Source organism: Mobula birostris, chromosome 5 (genome assembly GCF_030028105.1).
Source record: "Mobula birostris isolate sMobBir1 chromosome 5, sMobBir1.hap1, whole genome shotgun sequence".
NCBI classification, from domain to species: Eukaryota; Metazoa; Chordata; class Chondrichthyes; order Myliobatiformes; family Myliobatidae; genus Mobula; species Mobula birostris.
In genome coordinates, this window is record NC_092374.1 from 4876276 (window position 1) to 4890000 (window position 13725).

The following is a 13725-nucleotide window of genomic DNA, read 5'->3' on the forward strand; positions in this document are numbered from 1 at the left end:
ACTCAAGACCCACACCACTAGGATCAGGAACAGTTATTACCCCTCAACAATCAGACAGGAGGTACAGGAGCCTAAGGACCCATACCACTAGGTTCAGCAACTGTTATTACCCCTCAACCATCAGGCAGGAGGAACAGGAGCCTCAGGACCCACACCACCAGGCTCAGGAACAGTTATTACCCCTCAACCATCAGGCAGGAGGTACACGAGCCTCAGGGCTCACAACAACAAGATCAGAAACAGTTATTACCCCTCGAACATCAAGCAGGAGCTACAGGAACCTAAGGACCCACACCACCAGGTTCAGGAACTGTTATTACCCCTCGACCATCAGGAAGGAGGTACAGGAGCCTCAGGACCCACACCACCAGGTTCAGGAACTGTTATTACCCCTTAACCATCAGACAGGAGGTACAGGATCCTCAGGTCCCACACCACCAGGTTCAGGAACAGTTATTACCCCTGAACCATCAGGCAGGAGGTACAGGAGCCTCAGGTCCCACACCACCAGGTTCACGAACTGTTATTACCCCTCGAACATCAGACAGGAGGTACAGGAGCTTCAGGACCCACACCAACAGGTTCAGGAACTGTTATTACCCCTCAACCATCAGGCAGGAGGTACAGGAGACTCAGGTCCCACACCACCAGGTTCAGGAACAGTTATTACCCCTGAAACATCAGACAGCAGGTACAGGAGCCTCAGGACCCACACCACCAGGTTCAGGAACAGTTATTACCCCTCGACCATCTGGCAGGAGTTACAGCAGCCTCAGGACCCACACCACCACGTTCAGAAATGGTTATTACCCCTCCACCATCAATCAGGAGGTACAGAAGCCTCTGGACCCACACCACCAGGTTCAGGAACTGTTATTACCCTGAACCATCAGGCAGCAGGTACAGGAGCCTCAGGATCCACACCACCAGGTTCAGGAACAGTTATTACCCCTCAACCATCAGGCAGGAGGTACAGGACCCTCAGGACCCACACCACCAGGTTCAGGAACTGTTATTACCTATCGACCATTAGGCAGGAGTTACAGGAGCCTCAGGACCCACACCACCAGGTTCAGAAACAGGTATTACCCCATAACCATCAGGCAGGAGGCACAGGAGCCTCAGGACCCACACCACCAGGTTCAGGAACAGTTATTGCACCTCAACCATCACGCAGGAGGAACAGGAGCCTCAGGACCCACACCACCAGGCTCAGGAACAGTTATTACCCCTCAACCATCAGGCAGGAGGTACCCGAGCCTCAGGGCTCACAACAACAAGATCAGAAACAGTTATTACCCCTCGACCATCAAGCAGGAGGTACAGGAACCTAAGGAGCCACACCACCAGGTTCAGGAACTGTTATTACCCCTCGACCATCAGGCAGGAGGTACAAGAGCCAAGGACCCACACCACCAGGTTCAGGAACAGTTATTACCCCTCAACAATCAGACAGGAGGTGCAGGAGCCTCAAGTCCCACACCACCAGGTTCAGGAACAGTTATTACCCCTCAACAATCAGACAGGAGGTGCAGGAGCCTCAGGTCCCACACCACCAGGTTCAGGAACGGTTATTACTCCTCCACCATCAGGCAGGAGGTACAGGTGCCTCAGGGCTCACAACAACTGGTTCAGGAACATATATTACCCCTCGACAATCAAGCAGGAGGTACAGGAGCCTCAGGACCCACACCACCAGGTTCAGGAACAGTTATTACCCTCAACAATCAGGCAGGTGATACAGGAGACTCAAGACCCACACCCCCAGGATCAGGAACAGTTATTACCCCATAACCATCAGCAGGAGGAACAGGAGCCTCAGGACCCACACCACCAGGCTCAGGAACAGTTATTACCCCTCAACCATCAGGCAGGAGGTACACGAGCCTCAGGGCTCACAACAACAAGATCAGAAACAGTTATTACTCCTCGACCATCAGGCAGGAGGTACAGGAGCCTCAGGACCCACACCACCAGGTTCAGGAACTGTTATTACCTATCGACCATTAGGCAGGAGTTACAGGAGCCTCAGGACCCACACCACCAGGTTCAGAAACAGGTATTACCCCATAACCATCAGGCAGGAGGCACAGGAGCCTCAGGACCCACACCACCAGGTTCAGGAACAGTTATTACACCTCAACCATCACGCAGGAGGAAGAGGAGCCTCAGGACCCACACCACCAGGCTCAGGAACAGTTATTACCCCTCAACCATCAGGCAGGAGGTACCCGAGCCTCAGGGCTCACAACAAGATCAGAAACAGTTATTACCCCTCGACCATCAAGCAGGAGGTACAGGAACCTAAGGAGCCACACCACCAGGTTCAGGAACTGTTATTACCCCTCGACCATCAGGCAGGAGGTACAAGAGCCAAGGACCCACACCACCAGGTTCAAGAGCAGTTATTACCCCTCAACCATCAGGCAGCAGTTACAGGAGCCTAAGGACCCACACCACCAGGTTCAGGAACGGTTATTACCCCTCAACCATCAGGCAGGAGGTATGGAGCCTCAGGGCTCACAACAACTGGTTCAGGAACAGTTATTACCACTCAGTCATCAGGCAGGAGGTACAGGAGACTCAGGACCCACACCACCAGGTTCAGGAACTGTTCTTACCCCTCAACAATCAGGCAGGAGGTACAGGAGCCTCAGGTCCCACACCACCAGGTTCAGGAACAGTTATTACCCCTCAACCATCAGGCAGGAGGTACAGGAGCCTCAGGACCCATAGCGCCAAGTTCAGGAACAGTTATTACCCCTCAACCATCAGGCAGGAGGTACAGGAGCCTCAGGACCCACACCACCATGTTGAGGAACAGTTATTGCCCTCAACCATCAAACAGGAGGTACAGGAGCCTCAGGACCCACACCACTCGGTTCAGGAACAGTTATTACCCCTCAACCATCAGGCAGGAGGTACAGGACCCTCAGGACCCACACCACAAGGTTCAGGAACTGTTATTACCTATCGACCATTAGGCAGGAGTTACAGGAGCCTCAGGACCCACACCACCAGGTTCAGAAACAGGTATTACCCCATAACCATCAGGCAGGAGGCACAGGAGCCTCAGGACCCACACCACCAGGTTCAGGAACAGTTATTGCACCTCAACCATCACGCAGGAGGAACAGGAGCCTCAGGACCCACACCACCAGGCTCAGGAACAGTTATTACCCCTCAACCATCAGGCAGGAGGTACCCGAGCCTCAGGGCTCACAACAACAAGATCAGAAACAGTTATTACCCCTCGACCATCAAGCAGGAGGTACAGGAACCTAAGGAGCCACACCACCAGGTTCAGGAACTGTTATTACCCCTCGACCATCAGGCAGGCGGTACAAGAGCCAAGGACCCACACCACCAGGTTCAGGAACAGTTATTACCCCTCAACAATCAGACAGGAGGTGCAGGAGCCTCAAGTCCCACACCACCAGGTTCAGGAACAGTTATTACCCCTCAACAATCAGACAGGAGGTGCAGGAGCCTCAGGTCCCACACCACCAGGTTCAGGAACGGTTATTACTCCTCCACCATCAGGCAGGAGGTACAGGTGCCTCAGGGCTCACAACAACTGGTTCAGGAACATATATTACCCCTCGACAATCAAGCAGGAGGTACAGGAGCCTCAGGACCCACACCACCAGGTTCAGGAACAGTTATTACCCTCAACAATCAGGCAGGTGATACAGGAGACTCAAGACCCACACCCCCAGGATCAGGAACAGTTATTACCCCATAACCATCAGCAGGAGGAACAGGAGCCTCAGGACCCACACCACCAGGCTCAGGAACAGTTATTACCCCTCAACCATCAGGCAGGAGGTACACGAGCCTCAGGGCTCACAACAACAAGATCAGAAACAGTTATTACTCCTCGACCATCAGGCAGGAGGTACAGGAGCCTCAGGACCCACACCACCAAGTTCAGGAACTGTTATTACCCCTCAACAATCAGACAGGAGGTACAGGAGCCTAAGGACCCATACCACTAGGTTCAGGAACCGTTATTACCCCTCGACCATCAGGCAGGAGATACAGGAGCCTCAGGACCCAAAGCACCAGGTTCAGGAACAGTTATTACCCCTCAACCATCAGGCAGGAGGTACAGGAGCCTCAGGACCCACACCACCAGGTTCACGAACTGTTATTACCCCTCGACCATCAGGCAGGAGGTACAGGAGCCTCAGGACCCAAAGCACCAGGTTCAGGAACAGTTATAACCCCTCAACCATCAGGCAGGAGGTACAGGAGCCTCAGGTCCCACACCACCAGGTTCAGGAACAGTTATTACCCCTCAACCATCAGGCAGGAGGTACAGGAGCCTCAGGTCCCACACCACCAAGTTCACGAACTGTTATTACCCCTCGACCATCAGGCAGGAGGTACAGGAGCCTCAGGACCCACACCACCAGGTTCAGGAACTGTTATTACCCCTCAACAATCAGACAGGAGGTACAGGAGCCTCAGGTTCCACACCACCAGGTTCACGAACTGTTATTACCCCTCGACCATCAGACAGGATGTACAGGAGCTCCAGGACGCACACCACCAGGTTCAGGAACAGTTATTACACCTCAACCATCAGGCAGGAGGAACAGGAGCCTCAGGACCCACACCACCAGGCTCAGGAACAGTTATTACCCGTCAACCATCAGGCAGGAGGTACACGAGCCTCAGGGCTCACAACAACAAGATCAGAAACAGTTATTACTCCTCGACCATCAGGCAGCAGGTACAGGAACCTAAGGACCCACACCACCAGGTTCAGGAATTGTTATTACCCCTCAACCATCAGGCAGGAGGTACAGGAGCCTCAGGTCCCACACCACCAGGTTCACGAACTGTTATTACCCCTCGACCATCAGACAGGAGGAACAGGAGCCTCAGGACCCACACCACCAGGTTCAGGAACAGTTATTACCCATCAACCATCAGGCAGGAGGTACAGGAGCCTCAGGACCGACACCACCAGCTTCAGGAACAGTTATTACCCCTCAACAATCAGACAGGAGGTGCAGGAGCCTCAGGTCCCACACCACCAGGTTCAGGAACAGTTATTACCCCTCAACCATCAGGCAGGAGGTACAGGAGCCTCAGGTCCCACACCACCAGGTTCACGAACTGTTATTACCCCTCGACCATCAGACAGGAGGTACAGGAGCTTCAGGACCCACACCACCAGGTTCAGGAACTGTTATTACCCCTCGACCATCAGAGCAGGACGTACAGGAGCCTCAGGTCCCACACCACCAGGTTCAGGAACAGTTATTACCCCTCAACAATCAGACAGGAGGTGCAGGAGCCTCAGGTCCCACACCACCAGGTTGAGGAACGGTTATTACTCCTCCACCATCAGGCAGGAGGTACAGGTGCCTCAGGGCTGACAACAACTGGTTCAGGAACATATATTACCCCTCGACAATCAAGCAGGAGGTACAGGAGCCTCAGGACCCACACCACCAGGTTCAGGAACAGTTATTACCCTCAACAATCAGGCAGGTGATACAGGAGACTCAAGACCCACACCACTAGGATCAGGAACAGTTATTACCCCTCAACAATCAGACAGGAGGTACAGGAGCCTAAGGACCCATACCACTAGGTTCAGCAACTGTTATTACCCCTCAACCATCAGGCAGGAGGAACAGGAGCCTCAGGACCCACACCACCAGGCTCAGGAACAGTTATTACCCCTCAACCATCAGGCAGGAGGTACACGAGCCTCAGGGCTCACAACAACAAGATCAGAAACAGTTATTACCCCTCGAACATCAAGCAGGAGCTACAGGAACCTAAGGACCCACACCACCAGGTTCAGGAACTGTTATTACCCCTCGACCATCAGGAAGGAGGTACAGGAGCCTCAGGACCCACACCACCAGGTTCAGGAACTGTTATTACCCCTTAACCATCAGACAGGAGGTACAGGATCCTCAGGTCCCACACCACCAGGTTCAGGAACAGTTATTACCCCTGAACCATCAGGCAGGAGGTACAGGAGCCTCAGGTCCCACACCACCAGGTTCACGAACTGTTATTACCCCTCGAACATCAGACAGGAGGTACAGGAGCTTCAGGACCCACACCAACAGGTTCAGGAACTGTTATTACCCCTCAACCATCAGGCAGGAGGTACAGGAGACTCAGGTCCCACACCACCAGGTTCAGGAACAGTTATTACCCCTGAAACATCAGACAGCAGGTACAGGAGCCTCAGGACCCACACCACCAGGTTCAGGAACAGTTATTACCCCTCGACCATCTGGCAGGAGTTACAGCAGCCTCAGGACCCACACCACCACGTTCAGAAATGGTTATTACCCCTCCACCATCAATCAGGAGGTACAGAAGCCTCTGGACCCACACCACCAGGTTCAGGAACTGTTATTACCCTGAACCATCAGGCAGCAGGTACAGGAGCCTCAGGATCCACACCACCAGGTTCAGGAACAGTTATTACCCCTCAACAATCAGACAGGAGGTGCAGGAGCCTCAGGTCCCACACCACCAGGTTCAGGAACAGTTATTACCCCTCAACAATCAGACAGGAAGTACAGGAGCCTCAGGAACCACACCAACAGGTTCAGTAACTGTTATTACCCCTCAACCATCAGACAGGATGTACAGGAACCTCAGGACCCACTCCACCAGGTTCAGAAACAGGTATTACCCCATAACCATCAGGCAGGAGGCACAGGAGCCTCAGGACCCACACCACCAGTTTCAGGAGCAGTTATTACCCCTCGCCCATCACTCAGGAGGTACAGGAGCCTCAGGACCCACACCACCATGTTGAGGAACAGTTATTGCCCTCAACCATCAAACAGGAGGTACAGGAGCCTCAGGACCCACACCACCAAGTTCAGGAACAGTTATTACCCCTCAACCATCAGGCAGGAGGTACAGGAGCCTCAGGACCCACACCACCATGTTGAGGAACAGTTATTGCCCTCAACCATCAAACAGGAGGTACAGGAGCCTCAGGACCCACACCACTAGGTTCAGGAACAGTTATTACCCCTCAACCATCAGGCAGGAGGTACAGGACCCTCAGGACCCACACCACCAGGTTCAGGAACTGTTATTACCTATCGACCATTAGGCAGGAGTTACAGGAGCCTCAGGACCCACACCACCAGGTTCAGAAACAGGTATTACCCCATAACCATCAGGCAGGAGGCACAGGAGCCTCAGGACCCACACCACCAGGTTCAGGAACAGTTATTGCACCTCAACCATCACGCAGGAGGAACAGGAGCCTCAGGACCCACACCACCAGGCTCAGGAACAGTTATTACCCCTCAACCATCAGGCAGGAGGTACCCGAGCCTCAGGGCTCACAACAACAAGATCAGAAACAGTTATTACCCCTCGACCATCAAGCAGGAGGTACAGGAACCTAAGGAGCCACACCACCAGGTTCAGGAACTGTTATTACCCCTCGACCATCAGGCAGGAGGTACAGGAGCCTCAGGACCCAAAGCACCAGGTTCAGGAACAGTTATAACCCCTCAACCATCAGGCAGGAGGTACAGGAGCCTCAGGTCCCACACCACCAGGTTCAGGAACAGTTATTACCCCTCAACCATCAGGCAGGAGGTACAGGAGCCTCAGGTCCCACACCACCAAGTTCACGAACTGTTATTACCCCTCGACCATCAGGCAGGAGGTACAGGAGCCTCAGGACCCACACCACCAGGTTCAGGAACTGTTATTACCCCTCAACAATCAGACAGGAGGTACAGGAGCCTCAGGTTCCACACCACCAGGTTCACGAACTGTTATTACCCCTCGACCATCAGACAGGATGTACAGGAGCTCCAGGACGCACACCACCAGGTTCAGGAACAGTTATTACACCTCAACCATCAGGCAGGAGGAACAGGAGCCTCAGGACCCACACCACCAGGCTCAGGAACAGTTATTACCCGTCAACCATCAGGCAGGAGGTACACGAGCCTCAGGGCTCACAACAACAAGATCAGAAACAGTTATTACTCCTCGACCATCAGGCAGCAGGTACAGGAACCTAAGGACCCACACCACCAGGTTCAGGAATTGTTATTACCCCTCAACCATCAGGCAGGAGGTACAGGAGCCTCAGGTCCCACACCACCAGGTTCACGAACTGTTATTACCCCTCGACCATCAGACAGGAGGAACAGGAGCCTCAGGACCCACACCACCAGGTTCAGGAACAGTTATTACCCATCAACCATCAGGCAGGAGGTACAGGAGCCTCAGGACCGACACCACCAGCTTCAGGAACAGTTATTACCCCTCAACAATCAGACAGGAGGTGCAGGAGCCTCAGGTCCCACACCACCAGGTTCAGGAACAGTTATTACCCCTCAACCATCAGGCAGGAGGTACAGGAGCCTCAGGTCCCACACCACCAGGTTCACGAACTGTTATTACCCCTCGACCATCAGACAGGAGGTACAGGAGCTTCAGGACCCACACCACCAGGTTCAGGAACTGTTATTACCCCTCGACCATCAGAGCAGGACGTACAGGAGCCTCAGGTCCCACACCACCAGGTTCAGGAACAGTTATTACCCCTCAACAATCAGACAGGAGGTGCAGGAGCCTCAGGTCCCACACCACCAGGTTGAGGAACGGTTATTACTCCTCCACCATCAGGCAGGAGGTACAGGTGCCTCAGGGCTGACAACAACTGGTTCAGGAACATATATTACCCCTCGACAATCAAGCAGGAGGTACAGGAGCCTCAGGACCCACACCACCAGGTTCAGGAACAGTTATTACCCTCAACAATCAGGCAGGTGATACAGGAGACTCAAGACCCACACCACTAGGATCAGGAACAGTTATTACCCCTCAACAATCAGACAGGAGGTACAGGAGCCTAAGGACCCATACCACTAGGTTCAGCAACTGTTATTACCCCTCAACCATCAGGCAGGAGGAACAGGAGCCTCAGGACCCACACCACCAGGCTCAGGAACAGTTATTACCCCTCAACCATCAGGCAGGAGGTACACGAGCCTCAGGGCTCACAACAACAAGATCAGAAACAGTTATTACCCCTCGAACATCAAGCAGGAGCTACAGGAACCTAAGGACCCACACCACCAGGTTCAGGAACTGTTATTACCCCTCGACCATCAGGAAGGAGGTACAGGAGCCTCAGGACCCACACCACCAGGTTCAGGAACTGTTATTACCCCTTAACCATCAGACAGGAGGTACAGGATCCTCAGGTCCCACACCACCAGGTTCAGGAACAGTTATTACCCCTGAACCATCAGGCAGGAGGTACAGGAGCCTCAGGTCCCACACCACCAGGTTCACGAACTGTTATTACCCCTCGAACATCAGACAGGAGGTACAGGAGCTTCAGGACCCACACCAACAGGTTCAGGAACTGTTATTACCCCTCAACCATCAGGCAGGAGGTACAGGAGACTCAGGTCCCACACCACCAGGTTCAGGAACAGTTATTACCCCTGAAACATCAGACAGCAGGTACAGGAGCCTCAGGACCCACACCACCAGGTTCAGGAACAGTTATTACCCCTCGACCATCTGGCAGGAGTTACAGCAGCCTCAGGACCCACACCACCACGTTCAGAAATGGTTATTACCCCTCCACCATCAATCAGGAGGTACAGAAGCCTCTGGACCCACACCACCAGGTTCAGGAACTGTTATTACCCTGAACCATCAGGCAGCAGGTACAGGAGCCTCAGGATCCACACCACCAGGTTCAGGAACAGTTATTACCCCTCAACAATCAGACAGGAGGTGCAGGAGCCTCAGGTCCCACACCACCAGGTTCAGGAACAGTTATTACCCCTCAACAATCAGACAGGAAGTACAGGAGCCTCAGGAACCACACCAATAGGTTCAGTAACTGTTATTACCCCTCAACCATCAGACAGGATGTACAGGAACCTCAGGACCCACTCCACCAGGTTCAGAAACAGGTATTACCCCATAACCATCAGGCAGGAGGCACAGGAGCCTCAGGACCCACACCACCAGTTTCAGGAGCAGTTATTACCCCTCGCCCATCACTCAGGAGGTACAGGAGCCTCAGGACCCACACCACCATGTTGAGGAACAGTTATTGCCCTCAACCATCAAACAGGAGGTACAGGAGCCTCAGGACCCACACCACCAAGTTCAGGAACAGTTATTACCCCTCAACCATCAGGCAGGAGGTACAGGAGCCTCAGGACCCACACCACCATGTTGAGGAACAGTTATTGCCCTCAACCATCAAACAGGAGGTACAGGAGCCTCAGGACCCACACCACTAGGTTCAGGAACAGTTATTACCCCTCAACCATCAGGCAGGAGGTACAGGACCCTCAGGACCCACACCACCAGGTTCAGGAACTGTTATTACCTATCGACCATTAGGCAGGAGTTACAGGAGCCTCAGGACCCACACCACCAGGTTCAGAAACAGGTATTACCCCATAACCATCAGGCAGGAGGCACAGGAGCCTCAGGACCCACACCACCAGGTTCAGGAACAGTTATTGCACCTCAACCATCACGCAGGAGGAACAGGAGCCTCAGGACCCACACCACCAGGCTCAGGAACAGTTATTACCCCTCAACCATCAGGCAGGAGGTACCCGAGCCTCAGGGCTCACAACAACAAGATCAGAAACAGTTATTACCCCTCGACCATCAAGCAGGAGGTACAGGAACCTAAGGAGCCACACCACCAGGTTCAGGAACTGTTATTACCCCTCGACCATCAGGCAGGAGGTACAAGAGCCAAGGACCCACACCACCAGGTTCAGGAACAGTTATTACCCCTCAACAATCAGACAGGAGGTGCAGGAGCCTCAAGTCCCACACCACCAGGTTCAGGAACAGTTATTACCCCTCAACAATCAGACAGGAGGTGCAGGAGCCTCAGGTCCCACACCACCAGGTTCAGGAACGGTTATTACTCCTCCACCATCAGGCAGGAGGTACAGGTGCCTCAGGGCTCACAACAACTGGTTCAGGAACATATATTACCCCTCGACAATCAAGCAGGAGGTACAGGAGCCTCAGGACCCACACCACCAGGTTCAGGAACAGTTATTACCCTCAACAATCAGGCAGGTGATACAGGAGACTCAAGACCCACACCCCCAGGATCAGGAACAGTTATTACCCCATAACCATCAGCAGGAGGAACAGGAGCCTCAGGACCCACACCACCAGGCTCAGGAACAGTTATTACCCCTCAACCATCAGGCAGGAGGTACACGAGCCTCAGGGCTCACAACAACAAGATCAGAAACAGTTATTACTCCTCGACCATCAGGCAGGAGGTACAGGAGCCTCAGGACCCACACCACCAAGTTCAGGAACTGTTATTACCCCTCAACAATCAGACAGGAGGTACAGGAGCCTAAGGACCCATACCACTAGGTTCAGGAACCGTTATTACCCCTCGACCATCAGGCAGGAGATACAGGAGCCTCAGGACCCAAAGCACCAGGTTCAGGAACAGTTATTACCCCTCAACCATCAGGCAGGAGGTACAGGAGCCTCAGGACCCACACCACCAGGTTCACGAACTGTTATTACCCCTCGACCATCAGGCAGGAGGTCCAGGAGCCTCAGGACCCAAAGCACCAGGTTCAGGAACAGTTATAACCCCTCAACCATCAGGCAGGAGGTACAGGAGCCTCAGGTCCCACACCACCAGGTTCAGGAACAGTTATTACCCCTCAACCATCAGGCAGGAGGTACAGGAGCCTCAGGTCCCACACCACCAAGTTCACGAACTGTTATTACCCCTCGACCATCAGGCAGGAGGTACAGGAGCCTCAGGACCCACACCACCAGGTTCAGGAACTGTTATTACCCCTCAACAATCAGACAGGAGGTACAGGAGCCTCAGGTTCCACACCACCAGGTTCACGAACTGTTATTACCCCTCGACCATCAGACAGGATGTACAGGAGCTCCAGGACGCACTCCACCAGGTTCAGGAACAGTTATTACACCTCAACCATCAGGCAGGAGGAACAGGAGCCTCAGGACCCACACCACCAGGCTCAGGAACAGTTATTACCCGTCAACCATCAGGCAGGAGGTACACGAGCCTCAGGGCTCACAACAACAAGATCAGAAACAGTTATTACTCCTCGACCATCAGGCAGCAGGTACAGGAACCTAAGGACCCACACCACCAGGTTCAGGAATTGTTATTACCCCTCAACCATCAGGCAGGAGGTACAGGAGCTTCAGGTCCCAAACCACCAGGTTCACGAACTGTTATTACCCCTCGACCATCAGACAGGAGGAACAGGAGCCTCAGGACCCACACCACCAGGTTCAGGAACAGTTATTACCCATCAACCATCAGGCAGGAGGTACAGGAGCCTCAGGACCGACACCACCAGCTTCAGGAACAGTTATTACCCCTCAACCATCAGGCAGGAGGTACAGGAGCCTCAGGTCCCACACCACCAGGTTCAGGAACAGTTATTACCCCTCAACCATCAGGCAGGAGGTACAGGAGCCTCAGGTCCCACACCACCAAGTTCACGAACTGTTATTACCCCTCGACCATCAGGCAGGAGGTACAGGAGCCTCAGGACCCACACCACCAGGTTCAGGAACTGTTATTACCCCTCAACAATCAGACAGGAGGTACAGGAGCCTCAGGTTCCACACCACCAGGTTCACGAACTGTTATTACCCCTCGACCATCAGACAGGATGTACAGGAGCTCCAGGACGCACTCCACCAGGTTCAGGAACAGTTATTACACCTCAACCATCAGGCAGGAGGAACAGGAGCCTCAGGACCCACACCACCAGGCTCAGGAACAGTTATTACCCGTCAACCATCAGGCAGGAGGTACACGAGCCTCAGGGCTCACAACAACAAGATCAGAAACAGTTATTACTCCTCGACCATCAGGCAGCAGGTACAGGAACCTAAGGACCCACACCACCAGGTTCAGGAATTGTTATTACCCCTCAACCATCAGGCAGGAGGTACAGGAGCTTCAGGTCCCAAACCACCAGGTTCACGAACTGTTATTACCCCTCGACCATCAGACAGGAGGAACAGGAGCCTCAGGACCCACACCACCAGGTTCAGGAACAGTTATTACCCATCAACCATCAGGCAGGAGGTACAGGAGCCTCAGGACCGACACCACCAGCTTCAGGAACAGTTATTACCCCTCAACCATCAGGCAGGAGGTACAGGAGCCTCAGGTCCCACACCACCAGGTTCACGAACTGTTATTACCCCTCGACCATCAGACAGGAGGTACAGGAGCTTCAGGACCCACACCACCAGGTTCAGGAACTGTTATTACCCCTCGACCATCAGAGCAGGACGTACAGGAGCCTCAGGTCCCACACCACCAGGTTCAGGAACAGTTATTACCCCTCAACAATCAGACAGGAGGTGCAGGAGCCTCAGGTCCCACACCACCAGGTTCAGGAACAGTTATTACCCCTCAACAATCACACAGGAGGTGCAGGAGCCTCAGGTCCCACACCACCAGGTTCAGGAACGGTTATTACTCCTCCACCATCAGGCAGGAGGTACAGGTGCCTCAGGGCTGACAACAACTGGTTCAGGAACATATATTACCCCTCGACAATCAAGCAGGAGGTACAGGAGCCTCAGGACCCACACCACCAGGTTCAGGAACAGTTATTACCCTCAACAATCAGGCAGGTGATACAGGAGACTCAAGACCCACACCACCAGGATCAG